The following is a 21,552-nucleotide window of genomic DNA, read 5'->3' on the forward strand; positions in this document are numbered from 1 at the left end:
CCCAACACAGGCATTGCCTCTTCCTTCTTCTCTCTTTTCTTTTGCTTATATGATATGCAAACGTAATTTCTCTGATTTCTTACAGTGGAATAGGTGTCTTGTGATCATGAAAGGACAAATGTGAGTACAAAAATCAGCCCTTTAAGGAGGATAAACAGAGAGAAACTGGGTCCTGGATGGCATCACAGCCTACCCTACCAATCTTGGCTGCCTCCCTTATGACTTCTCATTAGGGGAAAATTATAAAACTCTCTTTGGTAAAGGCACTGGAGTGGGATTTTCCATTACTTAGTGTCATACTAATGTTCCTAACTAATATGGGGGTTTTGTTTATTTTTATTTATTCAGTGTTTGGACCCTTGCCCCTAAAACAGTGCCTGATATATAATAGACATTAAAATATATTTGTTAAATGAATGAATGAATGATAATCGCTAATGAGAGAATCTTCATTTCTACATATAATGCCTTAGTCATCACCATCTCATAGACAGGGAAAATGATACATGCTGCATACATTTAATGTATTTGCAGTTAGTGGCTGTATCACTTGACTTAAGCTTTCTAATGCATTGACTTTATTCAAGTATGTTGCAGAAGAGAAAATGAATTTGAAAAGAAAGAACATGTAAAAAGAGAATAAATCATCATTTAATTATAAATCCTGGTCCAGGAAATAATATGACAAAATAGATTATTTCAGAATTTGAAGATCTGCTTTGTTTCTTCATACCGTTGCTCTGGTCCCTTCCTGCTGGTAGGTTGTATATACTAATGTGTGGTTCGTGCTCCATTTAACACACCATCACCTTGTCGTTCAGAGACAGAACAACTGATCTGCTATCTGTAGGATATAAACTCTGAATTATTTCCTCCCAAATCAGGAACATTCGGGGCACAGCCCCCTTACTGTCTTGTCTGCTCCTTCTTGTGGTCTGAGGCACTGTATCGGTTACAAAGCGATTGTCTCTCAGCTCCACCTCCCGACACTCTGCTCTGTGTTGCTGGGGCTGGGCCTGAAGACCACCTTTCTCCTTTGCCAGCTGGATTCCATGACATTCTACCGATGGAACTGGAAGGCAGGAGGAAGAAAGGGGGACTGATCCTTCCTGCTTATTCATTGTTACCACCTGCATCACTCCAGCAATGGCCCTTCATCTTGTCAGTGGCACTTTGCTCTAGTCTACAATTTTTTTTTTCATCAGTTAGACCAAAATTTGTCTTATCATTCCCATAAAAGCTGGGCAGGGTCTCTTTCCCTGAAGTCCGAGTACAAGCTTAGTATGACACTTCTTCCAACCTCCTAAGTTTTAATAAACCCACCTCTTTCCTTTTGGTTCCCCAGCCTTAAGGTGAAAAGCTACCTTTTCTGTATGTTATTTTGGTGTTCCCTTCTTGCCTTTTCAGTCCTCCAATGATTATCCAACTAATGCTTCTTTCTCTCTTTTTTTTTCCTTTGAGACAGGACTTTGCTCTGTCGCCCAGGCTGGAGTGCGGTGGTGTGATCACAGCTCCGTGTAGCCCCTACCTCCTGGGTTTAAGCCATCTTCCCACCTCAGCCTCCCAAGTAGCTGGGACTACAGGTGGGCGCCACTACACCTGGCTGATTTTTATACTTGTTGTAGAGATGGGGTTTCAGCATGTTGCCCAGGGTGATCTCAAACTGCTGGGCTCAAGCAATCTGCCAGCTTTAGCTGCCCAAAGTTCTGGTATTACAAGCATGTTATACCAAGCCCGGTCCAACTAATTCTTTATATCTTGTTTTCTTTGTTAAAATAACTGAGGTGGTTTTCCTGACTGGCTCTTATCAAAATGTGCACTATGTTTAAAATAACAGGATGGGGCTAATAAGGGCTCACCTTGTGTGAATGACCTCCTTTCCATTGGTCTTTGAGTACCTCTATCCACCTCTGATTCAACCAGAACAGCTTCTCTTTATATATGTATTGGACTTCCATGTAAGATTCTGGTTCCACAGCTCAAAAATATTGGAAAACCTTGGAACTGACCTAATTGGTCCTTAATATCAAGAAGTGTCTTAAGTACAGAATTTAGAAAAACTGTAGTCTGTAAAAACATTATTTCATGGAAATTAAAGAATGTTAAATAGTTAACAAATCACCAAGACTGGTGAGATTTTCATAATCCAAAGCTATCCTCTCTTGAGTGTCCTTCTAACTGGTTGCAATGTTTCCAATTTCTTCCTCTCACTACGTGAAAATTAAGACTATCCCTCAAAGCCCAGCTCTTTTGCCACCTGCTTTAGAGAGCCTTCCCTAATGAGATGAACTAGTACTCATCTCTCTTTTGTGACTTCATGTGACATGGGGTCTATTCACTTCATTAACAGCACTGTTCTTACTCCCCAGTAGGCCTTATATGAGTCCTTAAGGGCCAGGTGAGGTGGCTCACACCTATAATTCAGCACTTTGGGAGCCAGGGTGGGTGGGTCATTTGAGGTTGGGAGTTCGAGACCAGCCTGGCCAACATAGTGAAACCCCACCTCTACTAAAAATACAAATATTAGGTGGGCATGGTGGTGGGTGCCTGTAGTCCCAGCTACTCAGGAGGCTGGGGTAGGAGAATTGCTTGAACCCGGGAGGCAGAGTTTGCAGTGAGCTGAGATCGCACCACTGTACTCCAGCCTGGGTGACAGAGTGAGACTGTTTAAAAAAAAAAAAAAGTCCTTAAGGCGGAGAACCAGTCCTATTCATTTCCATTTCATATTACAGGTGGTACCTGGTGCTGTCCAACCAGGCAGCAGAAAGTAGGGAAAAGAGCAAATAATTGGGAATGTGAAGATCTGCATTCATGTTTGAGGTCTAACTTCATCTAAGCCATCAATTTCACCAACATTTGTGGAGCTCTTTCCTAGGGCTAATCACTTCGTTGAGTCTCAGTTGCATTATCTGTGAAGTGGAGAGAATAAATAAAACCTGTCTTAGAGGTTATGTTAGGCTCAAATGAGATAACAGATGTAAAACTACTCTATAGCTCTTCATTGTTGTGTCATAATAAGTGCTCTGAATGTACCTATTGAATTAAATTTTATATGGTCGGTACTCTCAAGGCAATTACATGAAAAGACTTGAGTGTTTTCCTTTGGTCGCTTGATCTCTTTAGGGTTTTATGATATTCTGGTTTTGTTGTGTGACTCACAACAATTGTTAAGGACCTTAAATGTTCTAACCAATGCTGGCCGTTACCCCCACATCATTGGACATGCAGCCAAATGCCCATGATAGGGTCCTTACAAATTATCCATTAGCCTGTGGAACTTTGCCAGGATCCCATTCAGCCAAAGAGCTCAGGCTTGAATTGATTATACATCCAAGTAGTTATGCAGTAAATGCTCTTGAATGCCTGCATCTGAGAGAACTGAACAGGAGCCAGTGATCACCTGACTCATCAATGCAGAGCATGGGAATAATCATCAAAGTTGCTGAAAGTCTTGGGTTTTCTCTCCTGTTTCCTCTCCTCTCCCCTAGTTCTTTGTGCAATTATTTTCCACAACTTTTTAAGGGGTTCCCACAATAAGATATTATGAACTTTATTTTACAGAAAGTCTTGGCTGATAATGTTCTCTCTTCCATTTCAAAGATTTTTAATGAAAAACAAAAATAATCTGATGGGCTAGGCATGGTGGCTCACGCCTGTAATCCCAGCACTTTGGGAGGCCGAGGTGGGTGGATCACGAGGTCAAGAGATGGAGACCATCCTGGTCAACATGGTGAAACCCTGTCTCTACTAAAAATACAAAAAGTTAGCTGGGCATGGTGGCCCGTGCCTATAATCCCAGCTACTCAGGAGGCTGAGGCAGGAGAATTGCCTAAACCCAGGAGGTGGAGGTTGCGGTGAGCCGAGATTGTGCCATTGCACTCCAGCCTGGGTAGCAAGAGCGAAACTCCGTCTCAAAACAAAAACAAAAACAAAAAAAAATCTGATGTTGTTTTATGTTGAGGACCACCCATTCAAAGCATTGTAGTTTGTATTTCTGGAAATCACCTAGACTTAGGAAGTGGAATTCATATTGCCTGCAAAGCAGGGCTGAGACAAGGAGATGGGTGCAGCTGGTTAATTTGGGAGGTGATTCTAGAGAGGAGTGAGGGAGCCAGGGGTGTGAGGTGGGGAAGAAGGAGTCATCTGCTAGGGGCAGGGTGGGGAAGACAGTTCTGCTGAGACCTCATTAGAAAGACACAGAATGCTTCCTAGAATTGTCCTCCTGCAAGCCAGGGACTCTTGCCCCTCATCGAGTGAGGGTTTCCCCACTAAGCTTTACCTCCCCTGCACTTCTAGGCTTGGCTCTTCATGCCCCAGTGATAAGCTCTGTGATATGGAGCAGAATGTGGTGAGGCACACATCCGAGGTGTAGTGCAAGGTGGGAGAGATGATTGATTGCATGGAACTGTCTCCTACAGACATGGCTGATATCAGAAGTAAGCCAAGGACATGTGACAAGAGCACCAGAGGCACCTGCTACATGGGAGTTCTGATTTTGTACAGGTTATCCTGCTTATGAAATATTTACATGCAGTTGGTAGTTGGTAGTTGTTTTCAATGACATCAACAATAGTGTCATCTAAAATTTATTGAGTATTATATATGCCAGGCTCTGTACTAAGCACTTTAAAAAGATTTCTTCTAGTTAACTATTATTATTATTAAAATAATTACAATTGCATGCAGTTAATTCAAAAGTAGAATAATTCTGGCCATTTTTGTCCTTAGTAGTAGTATGTGAATACTATGTACATATGTCTTTATTATAATATGTATACTATATAATAATATGTATTTATTTAAATGCATATTATTCATACATGACAGCTTTCAGCTATGGATTAAAGAGGAGCCTGACTCTTGCATCAGATTTTATCTTAAAATATCCAAATATGATATCAGTTATGGTGTTTTATCAGTGGTAGTAAAGAAGAAAGTTTAAAGTTATATCTAGTAAGCCAGGTTATATACAGAAATCACAGCTTGTTGTGACTGTTGCAGATGGGACATGGTTGTGTTGGAGAAAAGTCAGGAATTTTTGCTCTAGGCTATGCCTACTTTTCCCCTCCTTAATTTTTTAAAAACTTGAACTTCAAAAAAAATCAAGTCAAGAATGTTCTTTTTAATAATATGCATTTTAAATTTGCTTATAAGGAGTGTATTAGATCTGATCATTTTGGACATTTTGTACTTGGCTCTTAACTATAAAATTCCCACAGAGAAAAATTGTTTAAGGGAAGGGCCTTCTGTGCCAGGCATCATGAATTGAACAAAAAGAGCCAGGCAGATTGGGGTGCTCTTATTCAATATTGGAAGCAGAGCAAATGGCAGACCATAGCGACACTTGAGGACACCTGTGCTGTGGAGTAGGCCCCACGGTCATCCAGGCTTATCTTATCACGCGGGTCTGGTCTTTCTTTTCCAGAAAGCTTCACATGTGAACATCAAAGGTCAAAGAACAGTGAAAGAACAGTTATCAGTACTCAAATAATTGTTTTTACACATGTGCATGCAAATTTCATGTTGCTGCCTTCCTAATTTGATGGATAACTGACGATCATAAGGCACCAGAATGGATGTAATTACACCGTTGATGTGTGATGCTGGTAGCAGGAGCACTGTGCTAAGAGGCAAGAGATACATTTCCACTCCTGACCTTCAGCAAGTTACTTCCATTTTCCTGACCTCGGCTTTCCCGATGGTAAAATACTGGGGCCAGACCAACTGAGCTCTAAACTCCCATCTAACTTGACATTCTGTGGTTTGTTGTGTATAGTTCAATAGTATTTCTTTTCTTGTCTTGTTTGGGATACAGTTAAACATGAAAGAGAGCAAGGGCAGAGAAATCCTAAAATCACATTGAATTTTAAAGTCAACTAGAAATACGTTTCATAGCGGATTAGTGTATATGCTTTTGTTTCATGTAGATTATTTTTTCAAATATTCAGATTTGTTTTTAAATTCTACTTTAATAAAAATAGGCTCTGTACTCATGGTTTGTTTCTTTTTCCTTTTTTCACAGATTCTTAGTATTTCTGCCTCTCATTTATTTGTCTTGAAATTCTAGTAAAGTTCTGAGATTGAAGAATTTATTGATTTATATCTGACTCTTTCCAAAAGAACTGGGAGTGGCTGTTTGGTATGTAGGTGGTGGTGGTATTAAGAGAACTGGCAATGTTACCCTGTTGATCTTTTATCTGACTCCTGGTGTTTTAGGATTTTCTGATACTTCTGCCTGGTGATTTTCCTTATGCTATGTTTATTGCTTATTTTTTTAACTTCGGAATTTCTTAATTCTGAACTTTTTTTTAGATGATGTATTTTAGAAACATATATCTAGGCCTATCAATTGCATTCTACAGACCCTGTTTTTTGTAAAAATTGTTCTAAATCCCCTATTCAATTTAGGTGTATCTCAATACAGTGACCTAGAAAAAAAAATGGACTTTCTTTTCCTCTCCTTACTTGATTTTTAAACAGGTAATTTTAGATGTTATTAACATTTGAAAAACATATTTGAAAATGAGTGAGTTATTTAACACAGGGCAAAATATAGTCTAATAAATGAGAGGCAGCATCATGACACATTATCTATCATAGCAAAAAGTAGAAAACAATATAAATGTCCAAAAATAGAGATGTGATTAAACAAATGATGAAACATTTGAAAAGCTGTTTTGAGTGTATTGTTAAATGACAAAAGCAGGCTGTATAACAGAATTTACAATATCATTTTAAAAATGTAAGACCATGTACAATGCATAGAAGGAAAGACTGGAAGGATATGGCTGGAAACACTCACAGAGTTCTGTTTAAGAAGTTGGAGAATCAAGACTAATTTTAAATTTTTTTCTTGTTCAGCATCTGAAGTTTCCTAAACTATCTGCAAGAAACATGTATTATTTTGTGACAAGAAACAATAGTACAAAAATAATTTTCAGTTGAATGAAAAAGTGAATGTACAAATAAATCAGTAAAAATCTTAGAATAAAATTTAGAAGACTACATTTCAAATGGGACAGGGGGATCGTGAAGACAAAGATAGAAAATCCAAAAACTCTAAAAGAAAAGATAGTTGACTTTATCAGAGCTTAAATGTTTTAAGCTCTCATATATCTGATACTAGATACTATAAAATGGGCCACAAATGTTTTTAAAGTATTTGCAATGCATATAGTAGATAAGAGGTTAATATCTATAATACATACACAACTTCTACAAACACATTAACAAAAGAAACCCAAACAACTCAATAAACCAAGCTTGTGGATGGGCAGTTCATACAACTGTGAAGGCAAATGCCATATAAAAAGATATTTGTCTTAGTCTGTTTCGTACCACAATACCAGAGACTGGATAACTTATAAAGAAAAGAAATTTATTTCTCACATTTCTGCTGTGCTGGAGGCTGAGAAATCCAAGATCAAGGCACCAATATCTGGTGAGGGCTTTTCTCAGATGGCAAAAGGAGGAAGCTCAAAGAGAGGGGGAGAGAAAGAGACAGAGAGTAAAAGGAGTTGAATTTTCCCTTTGATAAGGAACTTACTCTTGTGATAATGGCATTAATTCTTTAATGAGGGCAGAGCCCTCATGACCTAATCACCTCCTAAAGGTCCCACCTCACAACTCTTTTGTATTGGAAATTAGGTTTTCAACATATGAACTTTATGAGTCACATTCAAACCATAGTAATGTTCTATCTTTCCCAGTAGTTAAGCAAATGTAAATAAAATAAAAATGAAATATTCAGAATGGCAGAAATAAACACGAGTGATACTGCCTAATGTTGTATGGACATAGGAGAAGATCTTCTCAGCATTGCTGGTGGATGTGTAAAATGCTTTAACTTTTTTGGAAAGCAATCTGGCAATATCTAATATCTACTAAAATTTTTTCCAGTGATCTGATAGAGTAGGACATCACTTTTCTCTTCTAAGATTTTTTCCATGTGAGGAGAGCTCCATTTGGAGAACAATCCTGACTTCTCTTCATTTTCCTAAATGAATTATCTGATTGGTATATTTGAGGATCAGGATTTGGACATGTGTTGCTCAGCCTGTCCTTCCCTACTTTTGAGATCTATTTACCTGCAGAAGGAATGAACTCTGATATTTTCTGGGCCAATAAGCTGAGTGGCTAAGGCTCTGCCCCTGTAGTGGGCCTCTGGTTACTCAGCACTGCCTGGGCCTGGGTAGGGGGGTGAGTGAGTATGGCTATTGCGGAGATGGGCTTCTCAGATCTCCTTCAAGAAAATGTGCTGTGCAAAATGAAACTGGTTGAGAGCCTCCAGCCGTTAAATGTTCACACATACCACAGCACTCATGCTGAGACCACCTTGCCTCTGAACTGGACAGTCTTTTTTTCTAGTAACTTCAGTGATCTGGCTGAGACTTTCTCCAAGCTACATTGTCCTGTCCGATCCTTCTTTTCCTCCCTCCTTTCCCAGTTGTCAGACTTGCATCACAATCTGAAGTCTCTCCTTGCTTACTCCTCTGTTTCCATTTCACGCTTCATAAGTACTTCCTCCAATAATCATTTGCCAGTTGCATTCCATCTTGGTGACTGCTTCTCAGAGGACCCAGACACACGACTGGTACCAGGAGTGGTCTGAGGAAGAAGGCAGTAGGATGGCTTGGGGGCTGGATCATTTGCTGGTGGCAAGGAGCCCCCGCCCCAGGAGTATTCGTTTCTTATTGCTGCTGTAACAAATTACCACCAATGTAATGACTTAAAACAACATGTATTTATTATCTTAAAGTTCTGGAGGATAAAGGTCTTAAGTGGGTCTCACTGGGCTAAAATCAAGATGTCAGCAGGGCTGTGTCCCTCTGGAGGCTCTCAGGGGGAATCTGTTTCCTTGCACTTTTTAGCTTCTAGAGGCCTGCATTTCTTGGCTTATAGACACTTCTTCAAAGCCAGTAGAATATATCTTCAAATTTCTCCGAGCTCTGACTCTTTTATCTCCCTCTTTCACTTATAAGGACGCTTGGGATCACACTGGGCCCACCCAGATAGTTCAGAATAACCTTCCTGTCTTAAGATCCTTAGCTTATCCACATTTGCAAAGTCCTATTTGCCATGTAAGTAAACATATTCAAAGTTTCTGGTGACTAGGACAGAGACATCTTGCGGGGAGGAGAGGTATTATTCTGCTCTGCCTAACATACCATGTACTATGTAGACATGGATAATCCCTGATATAAAGTGCAGTTCAATTGCTAAATATTTCACCAGTGATGAACTGGGTAGATGGGAATGCCCTTGATGATTCGGATATTTTAAACGCAATGGGGAGGAACAAATGCACTGATGTTGGCAGTGATGTTGGTTGATGTTTAACGGTTGTATTAATGCTCTGCAGGAAGATAATAAGAAGCTAAGGGCTATGAGTGAACATCTACAGGCTGAATGTGGGAGCTGGAGGGCCCTTCTGTAAGGCCTCTTTGGGAGTTTACTAAGAGGCCCTTATCTCCTGCAGTGGAAGCATGGATGTAGCTGAGGGGCAAATGCACTTAGTAGTTTGAATCTAGGAGCTCCAGAGACCTTTAAATTCTCAACAAGCCAGGTCTGTACTGCTAATATCAGGGCTCTGGTTGGGAAAGCCTGGAATCCTGAAATATGGGATGGGGGACATCTGGGTGGTTGCCCACAAGGACTGTAGCTCTGTGGACTCCTCTGAACCCACAAAACTCTGAGCCCACCCCTTTCTATGAAAAGCTGGCCCTTCCCTCACGTGGGAAGACTCTGCTGTGACCTTCCCCAACAAAGCAACAGGTGTTCCTCCAGGGAGCTGCCCCTGCTGCCTCTCCTGAATGCCAGTATGATAACTAGGGTTAACTCCCAGCAGAGCCGAGCTGGGAATGTGCTAGGACTGATAAGGGAGGGAAAAGATTACACCTCAAAGGAACTGCAAAGATTAACTAGCACTTACTGGCAGGAGTCAGGGAGCTACATTGGGGAATAAATTTTGATGAGGCTTAAGGAGGCAGAACATACAACTGGATAAGCAAGAATTCACCGACCTTGGGGAACTTCTCAGTACATGAGGTTTAACACCAGCAAGGACCCCAGGGGATGGGGCAAACTTGCTGCCAGAGTCGCTCTTAGAAATCTGGGCTGGGGCCAATGGCCTAGCTGACTGGTCAGAGACTTGGCATGAAAAGGATGGGCACTATTTCTCAAGGAGACCACCAGCATCTTGGTAGCAGCTCAGCTACAATGGGTCACTTCTATCCTAGAAGGGCTAGTAGTTTGCCCTCACAGGATAGATACTGATTCTTTTTTTTTTTTTTTTTTTTTTTTTTTTGAGACGGAGTTTCGCTCTTGTTACCCAGGCTGGAGTGCAATGGCGCGATCTCGGCTCACCGCAACCTCCGCCTCCTGGGTTCAGGCAATTCTCCTGCCTCGGCCTCCTGAGTAGCTGGGATTACAGGCACGCGCCACTGTGCCCAGCTAAGATACTGATTCTTGATGTTAGTTTGCCTTTCTTTTCTTCAAAGCCTCAGCCAAAACTCATCCAGGAGCTTGTCAAACGCCTGATCTATAGGTGTGGAATCCCATGCACCATAGCATCTGACCATGGGACCCACTTCATGGGAGGTAGATCAAAACCAGTTGACTCAGACATATTTCTGCAATGTGTTGCTAAGGGTAAAAAGCAAGACCTAGGAAAGTGTATGTGTAGCAGGAGCCTATTTTTGAAAATTAGACAATGACAACCCTGCCCCACATGTTTATTTATGTTTGTTTATGATTCTGACAGCCTGGAAAATGTCATGAAAAGATATGTACTGGCCACTAACCCTGGTTATGTTGGAGTTAGGATGGAGCAAAGGAATGTCTGGTGAAAAAGAGGAATGCTGAATGACAGAGGGAAGGAGGAGGCTTTTAAAAAGTTGCGCAGGATAAAATATTGTGATATTACTGCACCACTAAAATATAAATAGTGGTTATCTTAAAGTGATGGAATTCCAGAATATGTCAGCTTCTGTCCTCTGTTGCTTTCTGGCAATCACTCAGTCATGGAATCCTCTGTCATTAACCACTTTGGTGTTTAGTGTTTTCATCTGTGAAAGAAGACAACCAAACCAAGGGTCCTGTGATATGCAAAGGCAGTGGTAGAGTTACAAGACTTCTAGACACACACACACACACACATACACACACACACACATATTTTATATGTAACAGTGTATGCATATATATATATATTTTTTTGGGTACAGCATAAAAAGTATCAACTTTGTACAACATGTCAGGTAGGTTGCAGAGTGCTGGCTATACAGAGATGAATAAGACACAGTTTTACAGTATAAAGGGGGAATCAAAGCTTTTTAATCTGTTAAATAGTAACAGATTAATTGAGTACCATATGGAAATGTTAGAAGGGTATTGACAGGGTAGTCTGGGGTCTCAGGGTGTGAGGAGGGGGTCACATAGCATAACCTGGGCTTGGGAAGGGTAAATGATACCCAATACCCCTCTAGCACTATATAAAGAAATGCCAATTTTCATTGCCTTAGGGATATGCAGTACAATCTTAGCTATTTTAAGAAAGACAGTTCTTAAAATAAAGATTGAAAGGAAATATGTCAAAATCTGGACAGTGGTGATGGAACTATTCCTTTCTGTATATTCCTAATTTGTTCCAATGAGTGTGTGATAGAAAATTTTTATTTTATTTTGGTTGGATTATATCAGCTTAAGACATTAACGCCTGCATCTTACATGAATGAAATGCTCTCTAATGAATCAGAATGGGGACTTTATTAATTTTTACTTAATGAAGGCAACATGGTAGCCCGAATCTCTAAAACCATAAAGTTCGTAATAGAAGATCAGTAAAAGGTGTCTGTAGTAGTGAAAACTTTGGAAGCCACCAACCAATTGACCCAAAGATCTTTTCTGACTCTGGGGCTCTGTAGCAAAAGTCCCTCAGGATTTTACTCTATGTGTACTCCTTTGACATAATCTCTCCTAAGAAGAGATATGTGGTTAATTAGTTATCCATTGATAAGCGCACCACCAGATTTTCATGCCTTTGTAGATTCTTCACAGCAATGGAAGCCCACACAGTAACCGTCACTCTTTCCTAGAGTAACCCTAAGAAATCAGCATTTTATGTATCTGGAAATGGAAATCCAGAAGTCAAATGATTTGCCCAGAAAGTTTCTGAGTTAAGACTAAGTATTAAAATTTTTAGAGTCTCTTTCATCCATAAGCCTTGGAAATAGCTTCAGAGTTGTTGATGAGAATCATTTTTTGCTGCCTCTGCTGCTATTTCAAATGCAGCTGGCTTCCCCTCTGGGCCCTGGAGTTACCATCCTGTGTCTGGCCCCTACCCTGTCCGCTGCCCTGGATGCTGCCTGGTGCCTACTGCCTCCACTGCAAAACCCATCACACCTTACAAAAATTACATAATGTCTGCCTTTCCCGTAAACCAGACAATCTTTTTCTTTGCTTTTCCCTAGGTCAATGACAGTGTCTGACATAAGTACTATCATAATTAAGTAATTCATATATAAAATAATAAATAAATATGTGTCTTTTGGTCACATAATGGCTAATTAAACACATATCAAATGCTAACGATGTGTCAAGCACAGCTCTAAGCATTTTACACATAATAACTCATTTAACTCTCCCAACAACCAAAGGTAGTAGGTACTATTATTACTCTTATTATTATTATTATTTTTCAAGACGGAGTTTCGCTCTTGTTACCCAGGCTGGAGTGCAATGGTGCCATCTCGGCTCACCGCAACCTCCACCTCCTGGGTTCAGGCAATTCTCCTGCCTCAGCCTCCTGATATTATTACTCTTATTTACACACAAGGAAATAAGGAACAGAGAGGTTAATTAACTTTCCAGGTTACACAGCTAGTAAGTGATAGAATTGAGCCTTGAACCCAGTCGGTCTGATTATGCAGTCTGTGGTCTTAACTACTTTTCAGTCATCTAACCTCTCTATTCCTTAAATTTCCTAACAGAAAAATGGAGTTAATAATACCTATTTACTGTACTGTTGGAAGAATTTTTAGAATAATTTTTTTAAAAAGAAAGCACGCATAAAGCTTTGTACACATTAGGCATTATAAATACTTTTGTATTCAGTATCATCATTAACACCTTATCATTAATATAGTTAATTGTAAAATATAACTTTTCTACCAAAAAATAAAATAAGAGTTATAAAAATATATTAATGGATACTTGATAACAGTGAAATAAGAGCTGTGGCTTTCTTGATCTTAACTATTTAAGATTTTCTGAATGACTTTGGGAAGATAAATTTTTGTTGTTTTGCTGGGTTTTACTCATCACATCCTGCCAGTGGCATCTGCTGCCTGCCCAACTCTATTAATCAATTATTGAACTTGTTGTTACTCAGGCAGTGTGCTCCTAGAGCACTGGGTGGTAACTGAGCAGGGGGATTGCCAAACCATTCTTAGCTCAGGAGGGAGAGAGTCTCCCCCTAGTGTTGGTCTTTGTGCAGAAGGATCCAAACCCAGCTTCAAACTCTTCATGGGGGCTTTTTGGTTTAGTCTGATTCTCATGACTGCAGTGTGACTTTTGAAGCTAAGAATTCAAGAGTTCTGATTCTTCAGGACTTCAGCAGCAGATGGGGATTTATGTAGCATATTTAGTGTTTTGTATAAACCATGAATGAATATAGCTGCATATTCACAGATGTTCTGACCATTTTTCTTTTAATCGTTCAGTTTTAAGATGCTTGACCCTTTAACAGTTCAGGATTAATAGTAGTTATCTACGATCCAGTACCGGGCTGACTTGAGCAACACTGTAAAGAAAGTAATAGAGAAAGTAAGTTTAGAATGGGTACCTGCTAAGTGACAAGTATCTTTATCCTCTGTTTCATTCACCTAATTTTTTTTTTTTTTTTTTTTTTTTCAAGACGGAGTTTCGCTCTTATTACCCAGGCTGGAGTGCAATGGCGCGATCTCGGCTCACTGCAACCTCCGCCTCCCGGGTTCAGGCAATTCTCCTGCCTCAGCCTCCTGAGTAGCTGGGATTACAGGCACGCGCCACCATGCCCAGCTAATTTTTTGTATTTTTAGTAGAGACGGGTTTTCACCATGTTGGCCAGGATGGTCTCGATCTCTTGACCTCGTGATCTACCCGCCTCAGCCTCCCAAAGTGCTGGGATTACAGGCGTGAGCCACCGCGCCCTGCCCCCTAATAACTTTTAAGATAGGCATTAGTCTACCCACAGATATAGGGACTGAAGCTCAGAGAGCTTCACAGGCTTGCCCAATTATTACACATTGGATACATCACAAATGTAGTTTTCAAGCCCAGTGCCAAGACCAGAGCTCTGTCCATTACACTTTGTTCCTCAATCTGCTGTGGTTCCAGCCTCCACTGAGTGAAGGTTAACATCTCATGTTTCTCTGAATTTTGTCTTCCTTCAGTTAAATTACCAGTCCTAGTAGCCAGAGGCCTTGAGGCTCTGTTCTTTGATAGTTAACCTAACAAATTGCCAATGTTACTAATCATGGATACTTTGGCTTACAGACACTCTTCTTAGAACGTATCTTCACCCAAAAGAGTGGTACCATAGATAGAATTATAGAACACTAGAGCTTGATGGGGCATTACTTAAAACATCTATATTTTAAATACAGTAACTTTAGTATTTGGAGATCAAATCTTTCAAAACCCGGGTTTGCAATGGCAAAATAATAAAAGTGATGCTTGCTGATGAAAGGGAAACCTCTTATTATATCTTAAAAGCACAGCTTTTTCATTCTATATGTGGGGCCTGCTGGGTGAGGAATTTATGATGAGCCCTATGTATTATCATATGTTCTCCTAGCAATTTAGTATTTAATTGGAAGTCAGGGAATGAGAAGAGAGAGAGGAGGGGGGATGCTGTTTGGCAATTGGCCAGTTCTTTGAGCAAGTTTTGGTTTTTGTGGCTCTTTAGTCATTTCAGTGAACAAAGTGTCCCATTCATATAGCCTGGGCTGGTTATAAGCTGGCATTGAGTGATGGCCAATTACAAGTTATTCACATTTGGATCAATATCCCAGACATGAGCTCATTAACCCCAAATCTTATTATCTCACACATGTGAACAATTAAGATTGTTTTTAATGTGCTGACATTTTCACTGTCTACAAACCTGAGTTCTGGTATAGTAAAAAGCCTGAACAGAAATAAGCAGCTGTGTTGATATCTACACAATCAGTGAAATGACAGGTGCAAATTAATAGAGGTCTGCTTGTGTCACTTAGGGTTCGGCTTGAGAGTTGATGACCTTGGCGAATTTCCTACAATTACTTATTTCCCATCTCCTTGGGATTCTAGCTTTTCTTGGCATCTAGAAACCTCTCTTCTTTTAATGTCTTTAGATTATAATTCCCTGTCTTCAGGCGGTTTCTTTATTTTTCCAAGACACTGGTTTTTAGGCCTTTTGGTGCTACGGCTTTTATCTACTTTAATCTTCTTTGTGTCTCTCCATAACAATTTTAATTAATGGGCAGACTTTCTCTGTAGATGGAATGCTCATACCTCCTAAAGATATATCATCACAGCTATTAGAATCATTTATTCACATGCTATCCTATTTTCTATCTCTGCAGGGGCAGGCAAATTTTTCTTCAAACCATTATTTCTACAGCTAATGAATTCAACCCCAAATTAAATCTGAGTTACATGGCTGCATTTTACACTTGTTTTTGTTTAGGGGGTCCTCTTTGAAGATGGCTGCCTGAGCATTTTTTTGTGTGTGGTCCTCAAGTAAAGGGGAAAAGCTTTGACTGCTCATTTTATTAAAATACTTTAAAAAATAAAACAGACAGTCTTATTCCAGTCTGACCCACGATGGCACTTAGTGGTTAAAAATTTAAATTTTGATTTCACAACATTTATTATTATACTATCATGCTTTCCCATCTTTAAAATGGGTGGGGGGAGAGATAATATCTACCCTGCCTACTCACACAACTATTATAAGTATTAAATATGTTTGCAAAGTGTAAAATGCTATATAAAAATATGCATATGCACATATCAGTGGCTTTTAGGGGCTGCTTTTGTCTCACAGGGGACATTTGGTGATGTCTGGAGACATTTTGGGGTGTCAAAACTTGGGTGGGGGTAGGGGGAGATGCTACTGGCTTAATAGTGCTACGAAGTTTAATGATGCCGAGAAGCTTCCTGTAATGCACAGGAGAGCCCCTCCTCAACAAAAAATTATCCAGCCCCAAATGTGAATAATGCCAAGGTTAAGAAACTCTGAATAAAAAGACTATGCTATAAAAAGCAGAATTCAATAAACATCTTCCTGTTTCTCTTCCATGTCCAACCGTTAGTTATACACTTTCCTAATGAATCTCTCTCTATCGTGGACAAGCTGAATTAGGTAATAAAATACTAATCGAAAGTGCCACTCTCTCTACAGGTCATTAAATAGCAGAAGCAATTTTGATAAACACCATTTCTAACCTTTCTTATTAGCTAACAAGCATCATGTGGATATTTTTCAGTTGTTGGAAGAATTAGGATGAGCAGTTACCTTGTTTTTATTTCCATGCTCTAGTTTATCTTCAGTGCAGTATCTAGTCCTTGAAGAATAGAATCCTAGAGCCAAGGGTGGTTGCTAGAGATGATCTGTTTCACCTTCCATAGGTCAGTGACTAAGTCATCAAAGACAGCTCGTGCCTAATCTATTCTCCTGTTAATTGTTGTTCTAATAGCAATAGTAGCCAGCATCTATGGAGTATTTTATAGGGTTCAGACATTTTATAATACCTTATTTTGTCTTCATAACAACCCTGAAAATAGTTATATCATGCTAGTCGAAATCTTTTTTAGAACACTTAGAAAAAGTGTAGCAATGTAACTTTCTGCATTTAAAGATCTCTTCTGTTTTTTTCCATTCTCCTGACATGGTTTGTAAATAAATATTTATGCAGCCCTTTCTATTTGCAAAGCTCTTTGGGAACTCAGTGACGTTTCCTACGAAACACATATGCTTTAGCTTGGACACTGCCGCCCAGTCTTTCTAAATACTATATAACCAGTAAATGGTCTACATGTCCACTAATAAAGTAATGGTTATAGAAATTACAAAATAGATCTTTATATATTAACACAGATAGATGAGTTCCATACGTTAATAGGCCATTTGTGAACAGTATGTGCAGTTTTTATGTTGAAAATATATCTACACATTCTTAAATAGGCAAATTATTTTGTCGAAGGAGATTTGTCAAATTATGAGCCATGGTTATCTTTGGGATTAAGATTACAGACAAATTTGTCATTCTCTACATAATTTAATTATCCTATAACAATCATATAGCATTCTAAAGCAGGGGTCCCCAGCCTCTGGGCCGCAGACTGGTACTGGTGGTTTCATTAGATTCTCATAGGAGTGTGAACCCTATTGTGAACTGCCCATGCAAGGGATCCAGGTTTCGTGCTCCTTAGGAGACTCTAACGAATGCCTGATGATCTGAGGTAGAACAGTTTCATCCTGAAACTATTCCCCCTCTGCCTAGTCCATGAAAAAATTGTCTTCCATAAAACCATTTCCTTGTGCCAAAAAGATTGGGGAATGCTGTTCTAAAGAGCAATAAAGATATTTCTAGGCCAGGCACGATGGCTCACACCTGTAATCACAGCACTTTGGGAGGCCGAGGCGGGTGAATCACAAGGTCAGGAGTTTGAGACCAGCCTGGTCAACACGGTGAAACCACGTCTCTACTAAAAATACAAAAAGTTAGCAGAGCGTGGTGGCACACGCCTGTAATCCCAGCTACTTGGGAGGCTGAGGCAGGAGAATTGTTTGAACCCTGGGAGGTGGACGTTGCAGTGAGCTGAGATCACGCCACTTCACTCTAGCCTGGGTGACAGAGCGAGACTCCATCTCAAAAAAAGAGCTATTTCTATTTGGAAAAACATACAATAGGAAATTAATAGTAGCTCAGGACAGCTATGTGAAATAGAATTTATCACAGAGTAGCAATCATAAACCAAATAATAGCTAATATTAATTGAATGCTTATACTGTATCAGTATGATTCTAAGCATTTTACATAGAGGGACTCATTTAATCAAAACAATGCTATGAGATTAGTCCAATTTTTATTTTTATTTTACAAATGAGGAAACTGAGATGCAGAAAAGTTAAGTAAGTTGCCTAAAGTCACAGATCTAGTATTTGTGTCAGGACTTAGACCCAGGCAGTCCATCTCTGGAGCCATTAAGTTGAATCTTCATCTGGACATGTCAGATACATGACTCCAATGAGTACTCCGGGGATTTGGAGGGAATTGGGGTCACTCTAGGTTCTCCCTGCAGATAATTGGCAGGTTTGTACCAACTGTAAGCCCCTGTAGGGCAGGCACAGTGTCTGGTTCACCTTCATTTTGCCCTCAGCACCCAGAATAGGGTTCTCCACTGATGGCCAGCAGATCTTTAACAAATGCTGGTTGTATTTAAAGTTTAAAAAGTATGCTAAAATTAATCCATTTTCTGGGTGAGTCAACATTTAAATTAGAATCCATTTCATGACAAACTCTTCCAAGTGGAAAAACATTTTGGCTGTTTCTTGTATTGTCAGGAGTGAGAGGGTACAAGTAGAGGGCCTTTTGTTGGTGGTTTGATATATATTCTTGAACACCTGCAGTGTGCAGGCACTGTTCTGGGGACACAACAAGACACACGGTGTCTCTGATTTCATACAGTTTACACCTCAGCAGTAAAAGTTGTCAGAAACAAACTGGGAAAATACTGGGCACACAGATAGTGCTCAGCCCTTAGGGATGTCACAATCTGGGTAGGAAGAGTTGCATGAATGTATATTTTGTAATAAAGTATTACTTTAATAAATAATAACTGGAAGAAAAAAGTTCTGACATCAGACAAGTCATTGGTGCTGTATTAGTAAAACAAGGAAATTAAACTTAATGGCACCAGAGGGAAAATGGTAAAAATGATTTTCTGGTCACGTGTTATTAACCATAATAAACTAAATAGAAAAATGGAAAGTGGGGAAAGAGCTGGGTTATTCATACCCTCAAGGCATGCACACTTAGCAGATGAAAGAAGCTTCTTATTTCCATCTTAACTCTTTCCTGGGCTTTACATAACGTCCCAAACTATATTCTGGCTTTGGTATTCCTATGGGGCATAAAATCCACCTAAAATGATTCTTGTTACAAGCCTCAGAGTTACTTGATGTTGTCCTTGGAGACAGAAAATAAGCTTTTACCTCTCTTCTGGATTCATTTTCAAAAATGATTCTTGGAAATGAGTTTTCCTTAGACACATTTATATGTAATGACAGGCTAATATCTTACACACCATTACTGTATGTAATAACAGTGTGACAAAACTGACAAAAGCTAGGCTACAGATGTAAGGCAATTAGCTGTGGAGGGAGAGTTATCCAGCAGGAAGGATGAGCATCATCACGCTGTGTGGTGACTTAATGGTTACTAAATGATAAATGTAGATATCTCCTGAGGCAAAACTTCAGATAAGTGAAATTTGTTCTTATGGCCCCACTTTTCTTTTTTGGCATACACTTTCTTACTGCTGAGTCCTTCTTGCCATGGAGAAAAGTCCCAGCCCAGAGCCTAAATGTTAGTAGGTGATACATAGCTCTTATTAAATTGGTATATGAGTGGATGGTTAGATGAGTGGGTGAATGGGTAAGTGGGTGAGTAGATGGATGGGTGGGTAAGTGGATGGATGGATGGATGAATGGGTGGGTGGATGAATGAGCAGATGGATGGATAAATGAACATGTGGATGGGTGGGTGGATGGATGGATTGATGAAAGGGTGGATGGGTGGGTGAATGGAGAAATGGATGGGTAGATTAATGAGTGGTTGGATGGATGGAAGGATGGATAGATGAATGGATAGATTAATGGGTGGGTAGATGGATGAATGGATAGGTGAATAAATAGGTGGATGAGTGGATGGGTGGTGGATGAGTGGATGGTTGGATGAATGGATGAATAGATGAATGGATGAATGGATGGCTGGGTGAATGGACGGACAGATGGGTGGGTAGATGAGGGGTTGGGTGGATGTGTGGGTAGATGGATTGGTGAAGGGATGGGTGGGTCAATGTATGGGTGGGTGGATAGGTGAGTGGGTGGATAGGTAGATGGATGAATGGGTAGAGGGGTGGATGAGTGGATGAATTACTCATTCACCATAAAACACAAGGAATTGATCATATCACCCATCCACATTTCAAACAGTGCTTGTCTCAACGGTGAAGTGTTAATAATGGGATTTTAGGGATCAGTGAGAAGGTGTTCTTTTAGACAGAACTTCTTTCTGGTACTCTTTGGCTTCTTGGACTTAGCTCTTTGAGGCTATGCTGTAAAATAGAGATAGATGATACCAACCTTTTAAGGCTATTATGATAATTAAATATAATATTTGCAAAATGCCTAGCCATGTCCTGCACATAGTAGATGGTAAATAAATAATAATGCTAAGCTCTTGTCATCATTTCCTTTCAAGTCATCTTGTCATTTCCAAGCATAACCCATCATTTACCCCTGGATATACCTACTGGGAACAACCCAATGCCTGCCTAATAAACTTCTTCTTATCCTTAAAGGTTCAGCCTAATGTCCCATCTATGAAGCCTTCCCAAATCCCACTTCCACACCAGGCAAGTATAGTCTATCCTCTGTCTGCTTCCATTATTCATACAATAATTATGTAAAATAGGTATTATTATTATTCCCAGATGCTGGGACAAGACTGAGGCAAACAAGGTACTCAGGGTACAAAATTTCAGGAGGCACTTACTCTCAGGGTTGTGCACGAGTCTCCCATACCTCTCCCTAGTCCTATTTGATTGAAGAGGAAGTCCAGTTTCAAGGAGATGAAGTGTCTTGCTGGTAGGTGGCACAGGGAACATAGCTGATATTTCATCACACAAATTCCTAGAGCAGAGCCTGGTACACAATTGATGCTCAATAATTTGTCAAATAAATGAACTGAAGTTGTAGGGTAGGTAGCAAGTTGGCCTGGTATTTGATGTAGTAGTATGATGATAATGATGATGATGATGATTATAAAAAGCCAGCCTTTACTACGTGTGTACTGTTTGCTAGGCACTCTGCTAAATGCTTTGCTTACAAGTTTCCTCACAGCTCTGTGGGTTAGGCACTGTTTATTAAAATTTTCATTCTGATATGAGAAAACTGAGGCTCAGAGAAATTAACCCCTTTGTCTGAAGTAAATAAGTTAGTATGCTTTCATTAAACATAGGATATAAATGAAAGCAGCCTGACCCAGGTGCCCTTCAATTTGATTTTATCACTTTCATTTAAAGTACTAATTGAAAGCTTTCTCTCCCTCAGAATAAGCAAAGGCTAGTGACCTATCTTAGGGTTAGTGCTGAATTTTCAAAGGTCTAAAGGTGTTTCCAAACACCCTCTAACGAGGACAGAACTCTCCTCTGCCAGCAGGACGGATGTAAGAATAAGACATTTAGAAGGCATCGAAGCTGAAGAAGACAAACTCAGGATAGCAGACATGCCAACCCCGC

Source organism: Aotus nancymaae, unplaced genomic scaffold (genome assembly GCF_030222135.1).
Source record: "Aotus nancymaae isolate 86718 unplaced genomic scaffold, 86718_ANA_hifiasm-v0.15.2.pri h1tg000092l, whole genome shotgun sequence".
NCBI classification, from domain to species: Eukaryota; Metazoa; Chordata; class Mammalia; order Primates; family Aotidae; genus Aotus; species Aotus nancymaae.